This window comes from Nothobranchius furzeri, chromosome 10 (assembly GCF_043380555.1).
Source record: "Nothobranchius furzeri strain GRZ-AD chromosome 10, NfurGRZ-RIMD1, whole genome shotgun sequence".
NCBI classification, from domain to species: domain Eukaryota; kingdom Metazoa; phylum Chordata; class Actinopteri; order Cyprinodontiformes; family Nothobranchiidae; genus Nothobranchius; species Nothobranchius furzeri.
In genome coordinates, this window is record NC_091750.1 from 14737312 (window position 1) to 14757591 (window position 20280).

Here is a 20280-nt window from a genome sequence, read left to right on the forward strand (position 1 = left end):
TAGGAATGTGCGATCATCATGAAACGTTCAGATCACTTACAACTCAATAGATTCTACCTTCTTGTAATGTTTCAGCCTGATTGGACCTTGTTTTCACACAAATGGACCCAGAATGATGTGAAATTGTGCTTCGTGCAACATAATTCTGGGTGCCATTTACAAACCATAAGTGCTAATGACTCCATTCCTTTTTTGGGTAATGGGGGCTGTTAATTGGAGTACTCTAAATTAAACCTGACCTCTCTAGATTATTCAGAAGCCAAGTTATAAGCCCACAAAGGTGTAACTGCACTACTTCTTTAAAGTGACACCAGGCCCGGTGACCTTTGGGACATGGTTTGACCCCCTATAGGAATGTGCGATCATCATGAAACGTTCAGATCACTTACAACTCAATAGATTCTACATTCTTGTAACGTTTCAGCCTGATTGGACCTTGTTTTCACACAAATGGACCCAGAATGATGTGAAATTGTGCTTCGTGCAACATAATTCTGGGTGCCATTTACACAACATAAGTGCTAATGACTCCATTCCTTTTTGTGGTTGTAGGGGCTGTTGATTGTAGTACATTAAAACAAACCTGATCTCTCTAGGATATTCAGAAGCCAAGTTATAAGCCCACAAATGTGTAACTGGACTACTTCTTTAAATTGACAACAGATCCGGTGACCTTTGGGACATGGTTTGACCCCCTTAGGAATGTGCGATCATCATGAAACGTTCAGATCACTTACAACTCAATAGATTCTACCTTCCTGTAACGTTTCCGCCTGATTGGACCTTGTTTTCACACAAATGAACCCAGAATGATGTGAAATTGTGCATCGTGCAACATAATTCTGGGTGCCATTTAAAAACCATAAGTGCTAATGACTCCATTCCTTTTTGGGGTAATGGGGGCTCTTAATTGGAGTACTCTAAAACAAACCTGACCTCTTTAGGATATTCAGAAGCCAAGTTGTAAGCCCACAAAGGTGTAACTGGACTACTTCTTTAAAGTGACACCAGGCCCGGTGACCTTTGGGACATGGTTTGACCCCCTATAGGAATGTGCGATCATCATGAAACGTTCAGATCACTTACAACTCAATAGATTCTACCTTCTTGTAAAGTTTCAGCCTGATTGGACCTTGTTTTCACACAAATGGACCCAGAATGATGTGAAATTGTGCTTCGTGCAACATAATTCTGGGTGCCATTTACAAACCATAAGTGCTAATGACTCAATTGCTTTTTGTGGTTGTAGGGGCTGTTGATTGGAGTACACCAAAACAAACCTGATCTCTCTAGGACATTCAGAAGCCAAGTTATAAGCCCTCAAATGTGTAACTGGACCACTTCTTTAAATTGACACCAGATCCGGTGACCTTTGGGACATGGTTTGACCCCCTTAGGAAAGTGCTATCATCATGAAACGTTCAGATCACTTACAACTCAATAGATTCTACCTTCCTGTAACGTTTCAGCCTGATTGGACCTTGTTTTCACACAAATGAACCCAGAATGATGTGAAATTGTGCTTCGTGCAACATAATTCTGGGTGCCATTTACAAACCATAAGTGCTAATGACTCCATTCCTTTTTGTGGTTGTAGAGGCTGTTGATTGGAGTACACTAAAACAAACCTGACCTCTCTAGAACATTCAGAAGCCAAGTTATAAGCCCACAAAGGTGTAACTGGACTACTTCTTTAAAGTGACACCAGGCCCAGTGACTTTTGTGACATGGTTTGACCCCCTATAGAAATGAGTGATCATCATGAAACGTTCAGATCACTTACAACTCAATAGATTCTACCTTCTTGTAACGTTTCAGCCTGATTGGACCTTGTTTTCACACAAATGGACCCAGAATGATGTGAAATTGTGCTTCGTGCAACATAATTCTGGGTGCCCTTTACAAACCATAAGTGCTAATGACTCCATTCCTTTTTAGGGTAATGGGGGCTGTTAATTGGAGTACTCTAAATTAAACCTGACCTCTCTAGGATATTCAGAAGCCAAGTTATAAGCCCACAAAGGTGTAACTGCACTACTTCTTTAAAGTGACACCAGGCCCGGTGACCTTTGGGACATGGTTTGACCCCCTATAGGAATGTGCGATCATCATGAAACGTTCAGATCACTTACAACTCAATAGATTCTACCTTCTTGTAACGTTTCAGCCTGATTGGACATTGTTTTCACACAAATGGACCCAGAATGATGTGAAATTGTGCTTCGTGCAACATAATTCTGGGTGCCATTTAAAAACCATAAGTGCTAATGACTCCATTCCTTTTTGAGGTAATAGGGGCTGTTAATTGGAGTACTCTAAAACAAACTTGACCTCTCTAGGAAATTCATAAGCCAAGTTATAAGCCCACAAATGTGCAACTTGACTACTTCTTTAAAGTGACACCAGGCCCGGTGACCTTTGGGACATGGTATGACCCCCTATAGGAATATGCGATCATCATGAAACGTTCAGATCACTTACAACTCAATAGATTCTAACTTCTTGTAACGTTTCAGCCTGATTGGACCTTGTTTTCACACAAATGGAACCAGAATGATGTGAAATTGTGCTTTGTGCAACCTAATTCTTGGTGCCATTTACAAACCATATGTGCTAATGACTCCATTCCTTTTTGTGGTTGTAGGGGCTGTTGATTGGAGAACACAAAACAAACCTGACCTCTCTAGGACATTCAGAAGCCAAGTTATAAGCCCACAAAGGTGTAACTGGACTACTTCTTTAAAGTGACACCAGGCCCAGTGACCTTTGGGACATGGTTTGACCCCCTATAGGAATGTGCGATCATCATGAAACGTTCAGATCACTTACATCTCAATAGATTCTACCTTCTTGTAACGTTTCAGCCTGATTGGACCTTGTTTTCACACAAATGGACCCAGAATGATGTGAAATTGTGCTTCGTGCAACATAATTCTGGGTGCCATTTAAAAACCATAAGTGCTAATGACTCCATTCCTTTTTGAGGTAATAGGGGCTGTTAATTGGAGTACTCTAAAACAAACTTGACCTCTCTAGGATATTCATAAGCCAAGTTATAAGCCCACAAATGTGCAACTTGACTACTTCTTTAAAGTGACACCAGGCCCGGTGACCTTTGGGACATGGTATGACACCCTATAGGAATATGCGATCATCATGAAACGTTCAGATCACTTACAACTCAATAGATTCTAACTTCTTGTAACGTTTCAGCCTGATTGGACCTTGTTTTCACACAAATGGACCCAGAATGATGTGAAATTGTGCTTTGTGCAACCTAATTCTTGGTGCCATTTACAAACCATAAGTGCTAATGACTCCATTCCTTTTTGTGGTTGTAGGGGCTGTTGATTGGAGTACACTAAAACAAACCTGACCTCTCTAGGACATTCAGAAGCCAAGTTATAAGCCCACAAAGGTGTAACTGGACTACTTCTTCAAAGTGACACCAGGCCCAGTCACCTTTGGGACATGGTTTGACCCCCTATAGGAATGTGCGATCATCATGAAACATTCAGATCACTTACAACTCAATAGATTCTACCTTCTTGTAACGTTTCAGCCTGATTGGACCTTGTTTTCACACAAATGGACCCAGAATGATGTGAAATTGTGCTTCGTGCAACATAATTCTGGGTGCCATTTAAAAACCATAAGTGCTAATGACTCCATTCCTTTTTGAGGTAATAGGGGCTGTTAATTGGAGTACTCTAAAACAAACCTGAACTCTCTAGGATATTCAGAAGCCAAGTTATAAGCCCACAAATGTGTAACTTGACTACTTCTTTAAAGTGACACCAGGCCCGGTGACATTTGGGACATGGTTTGACCCCCTATAGGAATGTGCGATCATCATGAAACGTTCAGATCACTTACAACTCAATAGAATCTACCTTCTTGTAACGTTTCAACCTGAATGGACCTTGTTTTCACACAAATGGACCCAGAATGATGTGATATTGTGCTTCGTGCAACATAATTCTGGGTGCCATTTACAAACCATAAGTGCTAATGACTCCATTCCTTGTTGTGGTTGTAGGGGCTGTTGATTGGAGTACTCTGAAACAAACCTGATCACTCTAGGACATTCAGTAGCCAAGTTATGAGCCCACAAATGTGTAACTGGACTACTTATTTAAATTGACACCAGATCCGGTGACCTTTGGGACATGGTTTGACCCCCTTAGGAAAGTGCTATCATCATGAAACGTTCAGATCACTTACAACTCAATAGATTCTACCTTCCCGTAACGTTTCCGCCTGATTGGACCTTGTTTTCACACAAATGAACCCAGAATGATGTGAAATTGTGCTTTGTGCAACATAATTCTGGGTGCCATTTAAAAACCATAAGTGCTAATGACTCAATTCCTTTTTGGGGTAATGGGGGCTCTTAATTGGAGTACTCTAAAACAAACCTGACCTCTTTAGGATATTCAGAAGCCAAGTTGTAAGCCCACAAACGTGTAACTGGACTACTTCTTTAAAGTGACACCAGGCCCGGTGACCTTTGGGACATGGGTTGATCCCCTATAGGAATGTGCGATCATCATGAAACGTTCAGATCACTTACAACTCAATAGATTCTACCTTCTTGTAATGTTTCAGCCTGATTGGACCTTGTTTTCACACAAATGGACCCAGAATGATGTGAAATTGTGCTTCGTGCAACATAATTCTGGGTGCCATTTACAAACCATAAGTGCTAATGACTCCATTCCTTTTTGGGGTAATGGGGGCTGTTAATTGGAGTACTCTAAATTAAACCTGACCTCTCTAGATTATTCAGAAGCCAAGTTATAAGCCCACAAAGGTGTAACTGCACTACTTCTTTAAAGTGACACCAGGCCCGGTGACCTTTGGGACATGGTTTGACCCCCTATAGGAATGTGCGATCATCATGAAACGTTCAGATCACTTACAACTCAATAGATTCTACATTCTTGTAACGTTTCAGCCTGATTGGACCTTGTTTTCACACAAATGGACCCAGAATGATGTGAAATTGTGCTTCGTGCAACATAATTCTGGGTGCCATTTACACAACATAAGTGCTAATGACTCCATTCCTTTTTGTGGTTGTAGGGGCTGTTGATTGTAGTACATTAAAACAAACCTGATCTCTCTAGGATATTCAGAAGCCAAGTTATAAGCCCACAAATGTGTAACTGGACTACTTCTTTAAATTGACAACAGATCCGGTGACCTTTGGGACATGGTTTGACCCCGTTAGGAATGTGCGATCATCATGAAACGTTCAGATCACTTACAACTCAATAGATTCTACCTTCCTGTAACGTTTCCGCCTGATTGGACCTTGTTTTCACACAAATGAACCCAGAATGATGTGAAATTGTGCTTCGTGCAACATAATTCTGGGTGCCATTTAAAAACCATAAGTGCTAATGACTCCATTCCTTTTTGGGGTAATGGGGGCTCTTAATTGGAGTACTCTAAAACAAACCTGACCTCTTTAGGATATTCAGAAGCCAAGTTGTAAGCCCACAAAGGTGTAACTGGACTACTTCTTTAAAGTGACACCAGGCCCGGTGACCTTTGGGACATGGTTTGACCCCCTATAGGAATGTGCGATCATCATGAAACGTTCAGATCACTTACAACTCAATAGAGTCTACCTTCTTGTAAAGTTTCAGCCTGATTGGACCTTGTTTTCACACAAATGGACCCAGAATGATGTGAAATTGTGCTTCGTGCAACATAATTCTGGGTGCCATTTACAAACCATAAGTGCTAATGACTCCATTCCTTTTTGTGGTTGTAGGGGCTGTTGATTGGAGTACACCAAAACAAACCTGATCTCTCTAGGACATTCAGAAGCCAAGTTATAAGCCCTCAAATGTGTAACTGGACCACTTCTTTAAATTGACACCAGATCCGGTGACCTTTGGGACATGGTTTGACCCCCTTAGGAAAGTGCTATCATCATGAAACGTTCAGATCACTTACAACTCAATAGATTCTACCTTCCTGTAACGTTTCAGCCTGATTGGACCTTGTTTTCACACAAATGAACCCAGAATGATGTGAAATTGTGCTTCGTGCAACATAATTCTGGGTGCCATTTACAAACCATAAGTGCTAATGACTCCATTCCTTTTTGTGGTTGTAGAGGCTGTTGATTGGAGTACACTAAAACAAACCTGACCTCTCTAGGACATTCAGAAGCCAAGTTATAAGCCCACAAAGGTGTAACTGGACTACTTCTTTAAAGTGACACTAGGCCCAGTGACTTTTGTGACATGGTTTGACCCCCTATAGGAATGTGTGATCATCATGAAACGTTCAGATCACTTACAACTCAATAGATTCTACCTTCTTGTAACGTTTCAGCCTGATTGGACCTTGTTTTCACACAAATGGACCCAGAATGATGTGAAATTGTGCTTCGTGCAACATAATTCTGGGTGCCCTTTACAAACCATAAGTGCTAATGACTCCATTCCTTTTTGGGGTAATGGGGGCTGTTAATTGGAGTACTCTAAATTAAACCTGACCTCTCTAGGATATTCAGAAGCCAAGTTATAAGCCCACAAAGGTGTAACTGCACTACTTCTTTAAAGTGACACCAGGCCCGGTGACCTTTGGGACATGGTTTGACCCCCTATAGGAATGTGCGATCATCATGAAACGTTCAGATCACTTACATCTCAATAGATTCTACCTTCTTGTAACGTTTCAGCCTGATTGGACATTGTTTTCACACAAATGGACCCAGAATGATGTGAAATTGTGCTTCGTGCAACATAATTCTGGGTGCCATTTACAAAGCATAAGTGCTAATGACTCCAGTCCTATTTGTGGTTGTAGGGGCTGTTGATTGGAGTACACTAAAACAAACCTGATCTCTCTAGGACATTCAGAAGCCAAGTTATAAGCCCACAAATGTGTAACTGGACTATTTCTTTAAAGTGGCACCAGGCCCGGTGACCTTTGGGACATGGTTTGACCCCCTATAGGAATATGCGATCATCATGAAACGTTCAGATCACTTACAACTCATTAGATTCTACCTTCTTGTAACGTTTCAGCCTGATTGGACCTTGTTTTCACACAAATGGACCCAGAATGATGTGAAATTGTTCTTTGTGCAACCTAATTCTTGGTGCCATTTACAAACCATATGTGCTAATGACTCCATTCCTTTTTGTGGTTGTAGGGGCTGTTGATTGGAGAACACAAAACAAACCTGACCTCTCTAGGACATTCAGAAGCCAAGTTATAAGCCCACAAAGGTGTAACTGGACTACTTCTTTAAAGTGACACCAGGCCCAGTGACCTTTGGGACATGGTTTGACCCCCTATAGGAATGTGCGATCATCATGAAACATTCAGATCACTTACATCTCAATAGATTCTACCTTCTTGTAACGTTTCAGCCTGATTGGACCTTGTTTTCACACAAATGGACCCAGAATGATGTGAAATTGTGCTTTGTGCAAAATAATTCTGGGTGCCATTTACAAACCATAAGTGCTAATGACTCCATTCCTTTTTGTGGTTGTAGGGGCTGTTGATTGGAGTACACCAAAACAAACCTGATCTCTCTAGGACATTCAGAAGCCAAGTTATAAGCCCTCAAATGTGTAACTGGACCACTTCTTTAAATTGACACCAGATCCGGTGACCTTTGGGACATGGTTTGACCCCCTTAGGAAAGTGCTATCATCATGAAACGTTCAGATCACTTACAACTCAATAGATTCTACCTTCCTGTAACGTTTCAGCCTGATTGGACCTTGTTTTCACACAAATGAACCCAGAATGATGTGAAATTGTGCTTCGTGCAACATAATTCTGGGTGCCATTTACAAACCATAAGTGCTAATGACTCCATTCCTTTTTGTGGTTGTAGAGGCTGTTGATTGGAGTACACTAAAACAAACCTGACCTCTCTAGGACATTCAGAAGCCAAGTTATAAGCCCACAAAGGTGTAACTGGACTACTTCTTTAAAGTGACACCAGGCCCAGTGACTTTTGTGACATGGTTTGACCCCCTATAGGAATGTGCGATCATCATGAAACGTTCAGATCACTTACAACTCAATAGATTCTACCTTCTTGTAACGTTTCAGCCTGATTGGACCTTGTTTTCACACAAATGGACCCAGAATGATGTGAAATTGTGCTTCGTGCAACATAATTCTGGGTGCCATTTACAAACCATAAGTGCTAATGACTCCATTCCTTTTTGGGGTAATGGGGGCTGTTAATTGGAGTACTCTAAATTAAACCTGACCTCTCTAGGATATTCAGAAGCCAAGTTATAAGCCCACAAAGGTGTAACTGCACTACTTCTTTAAAGTGACACCAGGCCCGGTGACATTTGGGACATGGTTTGACCCCCTATAGGAATGTGCGATCATCATGAAACGTTCAGATCACTTATAACTCAATAGATTCTACCTTCTTGTAACGTTTCAGCCTGATTGGACATTGTTTTCACACAAATGGACCCAGAATGATGTGAAATTGTGCTTCGTGCAACATAATTCTGGGTGCCATTTACAAAGCATAAGTGCTAATGACTCCATTCCTTTTTGTGGTTGTAGGGGCTGTTGATTGGAGTACACTAAAACAAACCTGATCTCTCTAGGATATTCAGAAGCCAAGTTATAAGCCCACAAAGGTGTAACTGGACTACTTCTTTAAAGTGACACCAGGCCCGGTGACCTTTGGGACATGGTTTGACCCCCTTAGGAATGTGCGATCATCATGAAACGTTCAGATCACTTACAACTCAATAGTTTCTACCTTCTTGTAACGTTTCAGCCTGATTGGACCTTGTTTTCACACAAATGGACCCAGAATGATGTGAAATTGTGCTTCGTGCAACATAATTCTGGGTGCCATTTAAAAACCATAAGTGCTAATGACTCCATTCCTTTTTGGGGTAATGGGGGCTGTTAATTGGAGTACTCTAAATTAAACCTGACCTCTCTAGGATATTCAGAAGCCAAGTTATAAGCCCACAAAGGTGTAACTGCACTACTTCTTTAAAGTGACACCAGGCCCGGTGACCTTTGGGACATGGTTTGACCCCCTATAGGAATGTGCGATCATCATGAAACGTTCAGATCACTTATAACTCAATAGATTCTACCTTCTTGTAACGTTTCAGCCTGATTGGACCTTGTTTTCACACAAATGGACCCAGAATGATGTGAAATTGTGCTTTGTGCAACCTAATTCTTGGTGCCATTTACAAACCATATGTGCTAATGACTCCATTCCTTTTTGTGGTTGTAGGGGCTGTTGATTGGAGTACACAAAACAAACCTGACCTCTCTAGGACATTCAGAAGCCAAGTTATAAGCCCACAAAGGTGTAACTGGAATACTTCTTTAAAGTGACACCAGGCCCAGTGACCTTTGGGACATGGTTTGACCCCCTATAGGAATGTGCGATCATCATGAAACGTTCAGATCACTTACATCTCAATAGATTCTACCTTCTTGTAACGTTTCAGCCTGATTGGACCTTGTTTTCACACAAATGGACCCAGAATGATGTGAAATTGTTCTTCGTGCAACATAATTCTGGGTGCCATTTACAAACCATAAGTGCTAATGACTCCATTTCTTTTTGGGGTAATGGGGGCTGTTAATTGGAGTACTCTAAATTAAACTGACCTCTCTAGGATATTCAGAAGCCAAGTTATAAGCCCACAAAGGTGTAACTGGACTACTTCTTTAAAGTGACACCAGGCCCGGTGACCTTTGGGACATGGTTTGACCCCCTTAGGAATGTGCGATCATCATGAAACGTTCAGATCACTTACAACTCAATAGATTCTACCTTCTTGTAACATTTCAGCCTGATTGGACCTTGTTTTCACACAAATGGACCCAGAATGATGTGAAATTGTGCTTTGTGCAACATAATTCTGGGTGCCATTTAAAAACCATAAGTGCTAATGACTCCATTCCTTTTTGAGGTAATAGGGGCTGTTATTTGGAGTACTCTAAAACAAACTTGACCTCTCTAGGATATTCAGAAGCCAAGTTATAAGCCCACAAATGTGTAACTGGACTACTTCTTTAAAGTGGCACCAGGCCCGGTGACCTTTGGGACATGGTTTGACCCCCTATAGGAATATGCGATCATCATGAAACGTTCAGATCACTTACAACTCAATAGATTCTACCTTCTTGTAACGTTTCAGCCTGATTGGACCTTGTTTTCACACAAATGGACCCAGAATGATGTGAAATTGTGCTTTGTGCAACCTAATTCTTGGTGCCATTTACAAACCATATGTGCTAAAGACTCCATTCCTTTTTGTGGTTGTAGGGGCTGTTCATTGGAGTACACAAAACAAACCTGACCTCTCTAGGACATTCAGAAGCCAAGTTATAAGCCCACAAACGTGTAACTGGACTACTTCTTTAAAGTGACACCAGGCCCAGTGACCTTTGGGACATGGTTTGACCCCCTATAGGAATGTGCGATCATCATGAAACGTTCAGATCCCTTACAACTCAATAGATTCTACCTTCTTGTAACGTTTCAGCCTGATTGGACCTTGTTTTCACAAAAAATGGACCCAGAATGATGTGAAATTGTGCTTCGTGCAACATAATTCTGGGTGCCATTTACAAACCATAAGTGCTAATGACTCCATTCCTTGTTGTGGTTGTAGGGGCTGTTGATTGGAGTACTCTGAAACAAACCTGATCACTCTAGGACATTCAGAAGCCAAGTTATGAGCCCACAAATGTGTAACTGGACTACTTATTTAAATTGACACCAGATCCGGTGACCTTAAGGACATGGTTTGACCCCCTTATGAAAGTGCTATCATCATGAAACGTTCAGATCACTTACAACTCAATAGATTCTACCTTCCAGAAACGTTTCAGCCTGATTGGACCTTGTTTTCACACAAATGAACCCAGAATGATGTGAAATTGTGCTTTGTGCAACATAATTCTGGGTGCCATTTAAAAACCATAAGTGCTAATGACTCCATTCCTTTTTGGGGTAATGGGGGCTCTTAATTGGAGTACTCTAAAACAAACCTGACCTCTTTAGGATTTTCAGAAGCCAAGTTGTAAGCCCACAAAGGTGTAACTGGACTACTTCTTTAAAGTGACACCAGGCCCGGTGAACTTTGGGACATGGTTTGACCCCCTATAGGAATGTGCGATCATCATGAAACGTTCAGATCACTTACAACTCAATAGATTCTACCTTCTTGTAACGTTTCAGCCTGATTGGACCTTGTTTTCACACAAATGGACCCAGAATGATGTGAAATTGTGCTTCGTGCAACATAATTCTGGGTGCCATTTACAAACCATAAGTGCTAATGACTCCATTCCTTTTTGTGGTTGTAGGGGCTGTTGATTGTAGTACATTAAAACAAACCTGATCTATCTAGGATATTCAGAAGCCAAGTTATAAGCCCACAAATGTGTAACTGGACTACTTTAAATTGACAACAGATCCGGTGACCTTTGCGACATGGTTTGACCCCCTTAGGAATGTGCGATCATCATGAAACGTTCAGATCACTTACAACTCAATAGATTCTACCTTCTTGTAATGTTTCAACCTGAATGGACCTTGTTTTCACACAAATGGACCCAGAATGATGTGATATTGTGCTTCGTGCAACATAATTCTGGGTGCCATTTACAAACCATAAGTGCTAATGACTCCATTCCTTGTTGTGGTTGTAGGGGCTGTTGATTGGAGTACTCTGAAACAAACCTGACCTCTCTAGGACATTCAGAAGCCAAGTTATGAGCCCACAAATGTGTAACTGGACTACTAATTTAAATTGACACCAGATCCGGTGACCTTTAGGACATGGTTTGACCCCCTTAGGAAAGTGCTATCATCATAAAACGTTCAGATCACTTACAACTCAATAGATTCTACCTTTCTGTAACGTTTCCGCCTGATTGGACCTTGTTTTCACACAAATGAACCCAGAATGATGTGAAATTGTGCTTCGTGCAACATAATTCTGGGTGCCATTTAAAAACCATAAGTGCTAATGACTCCATTCCTTTTTGTGGTTGTAGAGGCTGTTGATTGAAGTACACAAAAAAAAACTGATCTCTCTAGGACATTCAGAAGCCAAGTTATAAGCCCACAAAGGTGTAACTGGACTACTTCTTTAAAGTGACACCAGGCCCAGTGACCTTTGGGACATGGTTTGACCCCCTATAGGAATGTGCGATCATCATGAAACGTTCAGATCACTTACATCTCAATAGATTCTACCTTCTTGTAACGTTTCAGCCTGATTGGACCTTGTTTTCACACAAATGGACCCAGAATGATGTGAAATTGTGCTTCGTGCAAAATAATTCTGGGTGCCATTTACAAACCATAAGTGCTAATGACTCCATTCCTTTTTGTGGTTGTAGGGGCTGTTGATTGGAGTACACCAAAACAAACCTGATCTCTCTAGGACATTCAGAAGCCAAGTTATAAGCCCTCAAATGTGTAACTGGACCACTTCTTTAAATTGACACCAGATCCGGTGACCTTTGGGACATGGTTTGACCCCCTTAGGAAAGTACTATCATCATGAAACGTTCAAATCACTTACAACTCAATAGATTCTACCTTCCTGTAACGTTTCAGCCTGATTGGACCTTGTTTTCACACAAATGAACCCAGAATGATGTGAAATTGTGCTTCGTGCAACATAATTCTGGGTGCCATTTACAAACCATAAGTGCTAATGACTCCATTCCTTTTTGTGGTTGTAGAGGCTGTTGATTGGAGTACACTAAAACAAACCTGACCTCTCTAGGACATTCAGAAGCCAAGTTATAAGCCCACAAAGGTGTAACTGGACTACTTCTTTAAAGTGACACCAGGCCCAGTGACTTTTGTGACATGGTTTGACCCCCTATAGGAATGTGCGATCATCATGAAACGTTCAGATCACTTACAACTCAATAGATTCTACCTTCTTGTAACGTTTCAGCCTGATTGGACCTTGTTTTCACACAAATGGACCCAGAATGATGTGAAATTGTGCTTCGTGCAACATAATTCTGGGTGCCATTTAAAAACCATAAGTGCTAATGACTCCATTCCTTTTTGAGGTAATAGGGGCTGTTATTTAGAGTACTCTAAAACAAACTTGACCTCTCTAGGATATTCAGAAGCCAAGTTATAAGCCCACAAATGTGTAACTGGACTATTTCTTTAAAGTGGCACCAGGCCCGGTGACCTTTGGGACATGGTTTGACCCCCTATAGGAATGTGCGATCATCATGAAACGTTCAGATCACTTACAACTCATTAGATTCTACCTTCTTGTAACGTTTCAGCCTGATTGGACCTTGTTTTCACACAAATGGACCCAGAATGATGTGAAATTGTGCTTTGTGCAACCTAATTCTTGGTGCCATTTACAAACCATATGTGCTAATGACTCCATTCCTTTTTGTGGTTGTAGGGGCTGTTGATTGGAGTACACAAAACAAACCTGACCTCTCTAGGACATTCAGAAGCCAAGTTATAAGCCCACAAAGGTGTAACTGGACTACTTCTTTAAAGTGACACCAGGCCCAGTGACCTTTGGGACATGGTTTGACCCCCTATAGGAATGTGCGATCATCATGAAACGTTCAGATCACTTACATCTCAATAGATTCTACCTTCTTGTAACGTTTCAGCCTGATTGGACCTTGTTTTCACACAAATGGACCCAGAATGATGTGAAATTGTGCTTCGTGCAACATAATTCTGGGTGCCATTTACAAACCATAAGTGCTAATGACTCCATTTCTTTTTGGGGTAATGGGGGCTGTTAATTGGAGTACTCTAAATTAAACTGACCTCTCTAGGATATTCAGAAGCCAAGTTATAAGCCCACAAAGGTGTAACTGGACTACTTCTTTAAAGTGACACCAGGCCCAGTGACCTTTGGGACATGTTTTGACCCCCTTAGGAATGTGCGATCATCATGAAACGTTCAGATCACTTACAACTCAATAGATTCTACCTTCTTGTAACGTTTCAGCCTGATTGGACCTTGTTTTCACACAAATGGACCCAGAATGATGTGAAATTGTGCTTTGTGCAACATAATTCTGGGTGCCATTTAAAAACCATAAGTGCTAATGACTCCATTCCTTTTTGAGGTAATAGGGGCTGTGATTTGGAGTACTCTAAAACAAACTTGACCTCTCTAGGATATTCAGAAGCCAAGTTATAAGCCCACAAATGTGTAACTGGACTACTTCTTTAAAGTGGCACCAGGCCCGGTGACCTTTGGGACATGGTTTGACCCCCTATAGGAATATGCGATCATCATGAAACGTTCAGATCACTTACAACTCAATAGATTCTACCTTCTTGTAACGTTTCAGCCTGATTGGACCTTGTTTTCACACAAATGGACCCAGAATGATGTGAAATTGTGCTTTGTGCAACCTAATTCTTGGTGCCATTTACAAACCATATGTGCTAAAGACTCCATTCCTTTTTGTGGTTGTAGGGGCTGTTGATTGGAGTACACAAAACAAACCTGACCTCTCTAGGACATTCAGAAGCCAAGTTATAAGCCCACAAAGGTGTAACTGGACTACTTCTTTAAAGTGACACCAGGCCCAGTGACCTTTGGGACATGGTTTGACCCCCTATAGGAATGTGCGATCATCATGAAACGTTCAGATCACTTACAACTCAATAGATTCTACCTTCTTGTAACGTTTCAGCCTGATTGGACCTTGTTTTCACACAAATGGACCCAGAATGATGTAAAATTGTGCTTCGTGCAACATAATTCTGGGTGCCATTTACAAACCATAAGTGCTAATGACTCCATTCCTTTTTGGGTTAATGGGGGCTGTTAAGTGGAGTACTCTAAATTAAACCTGACCTCTCTAGGATATTCAGAAGCCAAGTTATAAGCCCACAAAGGTGTAACTGCACTACTTCTTTAAAGTGACACCAGGCCCGGTGACCTTTGGGACATGGTTTGACCCCCTATAGGAATGTGCTATCATCATGAAACGTTCAGATCACTTACAACTCAATAGATTCTACCTTCTTGTAACGTTTCAGCCTGATTGGACCTTGTTTTCACACAAATGATCCCAGAATGATGTGAAATTGTGCTTTGTGCAACATAATTCTGGGTGCCATTTAAAAACCATAAGTGCTAATGACTCCATTCCTTTTTGGGGTAATGGGGGCTCTTAATTGGAGTACTCTAAAACAAACCTGACCTCTTTAGGATTTTCAGAAGCCAAGTTGTAAGCCCACAAAGGTGTAAGTGGACTACTTCTTTAAAGTGACACCAGGCCCGGTGACCTTTGGGACATGGTTTGACCCCCTATAGGAATGTGCGATCATCATGAAACGTTCAGATCACTTACAACTCAATAGATTCTACCTTCTTGTAACGTTTCAGCCTGATTGGACCTTGTTTTCACACAAATGGACCCAGAATGATGTGAAATTGTGCTTCGTGCAACATAATTCTGGGTGCCATTTACAAACCATAAGTGCTAATGACTCCATTCCTATTTGTGGTTGTAGGGGCTGTTGATTGGAGTACTCTAAAACAAACTTGACCTCTCTAGGATATTCAGAAGCCAAGTTATAAGCCCACAAATGTGTAACTGGACTATTTCTTTAAAGTGGCACCAGGCCCGGTGACCTTTGGGACATGGTTTGACCCCCTATAGGAATGTGCGATCATCATGAAACGTTCAGATCACTTACAACTCATTAGATTCTACCTTCTTGTAACGTTTCAGCCTGATTGGACCTTGTTTTCACACAAATGGACCCAGAATGATGTGAAATTGTGCTTTGTGCAACCTAATTCTTGGTGCCATTTACAAACCATATGTGCTAATGACTCCATTCCTTTTTGTGGTTGTAGGGGCTGTTGATTGGAGTACACAAAACAAACCTGACCTCTCTAGGACATTCAGAAGCCAAGTTATAAGCCCACAAAGGTGTAACTGGACTACTTCTTTAAAGTGACACCAGGCCCAGTGACCTTTGGGACATGGTTTGACCCCCTATAGGAATGTGCGATCATCATGAAACGTTCAGATCACTTACATCTCAATAGATTCTACCTTCTTGTAACGTTTCAGCCTGATTGGACCTTGTTTTCACACAAATGGACCCAGAATGATGTGAAATTGTGCTTCGTGCAACATAATTCTGGGTGCCATTTACAAACCATAAGTGCTAATGACTCCATTTCTTTTTGGGGTAATGGGGGCTGTTAATTGGAGTACTCTAAATTAAACTGACCTCTCTAGGATATTCAGAAGCCAAGTTATAAGCCCACAAAGGTGTAACTGGACTACTTCTTTAAAGTGACACCAGGCCCAGTGACCTTTGGGACATGTTTTGACCCCCTTAGGAATGTGCGATCATCATGAAACGTTCAGATCACTTACAACTCAATAGATTCTACCTTCTTGTAACGTTTCAGCCTGATTGGACCTTGTTTTCACACAAATGGACCCAGAATGATGTGAAATTGTGCTTTGTGCAACATAATTCTGGGTGCCATTTAAAAACCATAAGTGCTAATGACTCCATTCCTTTTTGAGGTAATAGGGGCTGTGATTTGGAGTACTCTAAAACAAACTTGACCTCTCTAGGATATTCAGAAGCCAAGTTATAAGCCCACAAATGTGTAACTGGACTACTTCTTTAAAGTGGCACCAGGCCCGGTGACCTTTGGGACATGGTTTGACCCCCTATAGGAATATGCGATCATCATGAAACGTTCAGATCACTTACAACTCAATAGATTCTACCTTCTTGTAACGTTTCAGCCTGATTGGACCTTGTTTTCACACAAATGGACCCAGAATGATGTGAAATTGTGCTTTGTGCAACCTAATTCTTGGTGCCATTTACAAACCATATGTGCTAAAGACTCCATTCCTTTTTGTGGTTGTAGGGGCTGTTGATTGGAGTACACAAAACAAACCTGACCTCTCTAGGACATTCAGAAGCCAAGTTATAAGCCCACAAAGGTGTAACTGGACTACTTCTTTAAAGTGACACCAGGCCCAGTGACCTTTGGGACATGGTTTGACCCCCTATAGGAATGTGCGATCATCATGAAACGTTCAGATCACTTACAACTCAATAGATTCTACCTTCTTGTAACGTTTCAGCCTGATTGGACCTTGTTTTCACACAAATGGACCCAGAATGATGTGAAATTGTGCTTCGTGCAACATAATTCTGGGTGCCATTTACAAACCATAAGTGCTAATGACTCCATTCCTTTTTGGGTTAATGGGGGCTGTTAAGTGGAGTACTCTAAATTAAACCTGACCTCTCTAGGATATTCAGAAGCCAAGTTATAAGCCCACAAAGGTGTAACTGCACTACTTCTTTAAAGTGACACCAGGCCCGGTGACCTTTGGGACATGGTTTGACCCCCTATAGGAATGTGCTATCATCATGAAACGTTCAGATCACTTACAACTCAATAGATTCTACCTTCCTTTAACGTTTCAGCCTGATTGGACCTTGTTTTCACACAAATGATCCCAGAATGATGTGAAATTGTGCTTTGTGCAACATAATTCTGGGTGCCATTTAAAAACCATAAGTGCTAATGACTCCATTCCTTTTTGGGGTAATGGGGGCTCTTAATTGGAGTACTCTAAAACAAACCTGACCTCTTTAGGATTTTCAGAAGCCAAGTTGTAAGCCCACAAAGGTGTAAGTGGACTACTTCTTTAAAGTGACACCAGGCCCGGTGACCTTTGGGACATGGTTTGACCCCCTATAGGAATGTGCGATCATCATGAAACGTTCAGATCACTTACAACTCAATAGATTCTACCTTCTTGTAACGTTTCAGCCTGATTGGACCTTGTTTTCACACAAATGGACCCAGAATGATGTGAAATTGTGCTTCGTGCAACATAATTCTGGGTGCCATTTACAAACCATAAGTGCTAATGACTCCATTCCTATTTGTGGTTGTAGGGGCTGTTGATTGGAGTACACTAAAACAAACCTGATCTCTCTAGGACATTCAGAAGCCAAGTTATAAGCCCACAAATGTGTAACTGGACTACTTCTTTAAAGTGACACCAGATCTGATGACCTTTGGGACATGGTTTGACCCCCTTAGGAAAGTGCTATCATCATGAAACGTTCAGATCACTTACAACTCAATAGATTCTACCTTTCTGTAACGTTTCAGCCCTATTGGACCTTGTTTTCACACAAATGAACCCAGAATGATGTGAAATTGTGCTTCGTGCAACAGAATTCTGGGTGCCATTTACAAACCATAAGTGCTAATGACTCCATTCCGTTTTTTTGGTTGTAGGGGCTGTTGATTGGAGTACAGTAAAATAAACCTGATCTCTCTAGGACATTCAGAAGCCAAGTTATAAGCCCACAAATGTGTAACTGGACTACTTCTTTAAAGTGACACCAGATCCGGTGACCTTTGGGACATGGTTTGACCCCCCTTAGGAATGTGCGATCAACATAAAACGTTCAAATCACTTACAACTCAATAGATTCTACCTTCTTGTAACGTTTCAGCCCTATTGGACCTTGTTTTCACACAAATGGACCCAGAATGATGTGAAATTGTGCTTCGTGCAAAATAATTCTGGGTGCCATTTACAAACCATAAGTGCTAATGAAACCATTCATTTTTGAGGTAATAGGGGCTGTTAATTGGAGTACTCTAAAACAAACTTGACCTCTCTAGGATATTCAGAAGTCAAGTTATAAGCCCACAAATGTGTAACTGGACTACTTCTTTAAAGTGACACCACGCCCGGTGACCTTTGGGACATGGTTTGACCCCCTATAGGAATATGCGATCATCATGAAACGTTCAGATCACTTACAACTCAATAGAGTCTACCTTTTTGTAACGTTTCAGCCTGATTGGACTTTGTTTTCACACAAATGGACCCAGAATGATGTGAAATTGTGCTTTGTGCAACATAATTCTGGGTGCCATTTAAAAACCATAAGTGCTAATGACTCCATTCCTTTTTGGGGTAATGGGGGCTCTTAATTGGAGTACTCTAAAACAAACCTGACCTCTTTAAGATATTCAGAAGCCAAGTTGTAAGCCCACAAAGGTGTAACTGGACTACTTCTTTAAATTGACACCAGGCCCGGTGACCTTTGGGACATGGTTTGACCCCCTACAGGAATGTGCGATCATCATGAAACGTTCAGATCACTTACAACTCAATAGATTCTACCTTCTTGTAACGTTTCAGCCTGATTGGACCTTGTTTTCACACAAATGGACCCAGAATGATGTGAAATTGTGCTTCGTGCAACATAATTCTGGGTGCCATTTACAAACCATAAGTGCTAATGACTCCATTCCTTTTTGTGGTTGTAGGGGCTGTTGATTGTAGTACATTAAAACAAACCTGATCTCTCTAGGATATTCAGAAGCCAAGTTATAAGCCCACAAATGTGTAACTGGACTACTTTAAATTGACAACAGATCCGGTGACCTTTGGGACATGGTTTGACCCCCTTAGGAATGTGCGATCATCATGAAACGTTCAGATCACTTACAACTCAATAGATTCTACCTTCTTGTAACGTTTCAACCTGAATGGACCTTGTTTTCACACAAATGGACCCAGAATGATGTGATATTGTGCTTCGTGCAACATAATTCTGGGTGCCATTTACAAACCATAAGTGCTAATGACTCCATTCCTTGTTGTGGTTGTAGGGGCTGTTGATTGGAGTACTCTGAAACAAACCTGACCTCTCTAGGACATTCAGAAGCCAAGTTATGAGCCCACAAATGTGTAACTGGACTACTTATTTAAATTGACACCAGATCCGGTGACCTTTAGGACATGGTTTGACCCCCTTAGGAAAGTGCTATCATCATGAAACGTTCATATCACTTACAACTCAATAGATTCTACCTTTCTGTAACGTTTCCGCCTGATTGGACCTTGTTTTCACACAAATGAACCCAGAATGATGTGAAATTGTGCTTCGTGCAACATAATTCTGGGTGCCATTTAAAAACCATAAGTGCTAATGACTCCATTCCTTTTTGTGGTTGTAGAGGCTGTTGATTGAAGTACACTAAAAAAAACTGATCTCTCTAGGACATTCAGACGCCAAGTTATAAGCACACAAATGTGTAACTGGACTTCTTCTTTAAATTGACACCAGATCCGGTGACCTTTGGGACATGGTTTGACCCCCTTAGGAAAGTGCTATCATCATGAAACGTTCAGATCACTTACAACTCAAAAGATTCTACCTTCCTGTAACGTTTC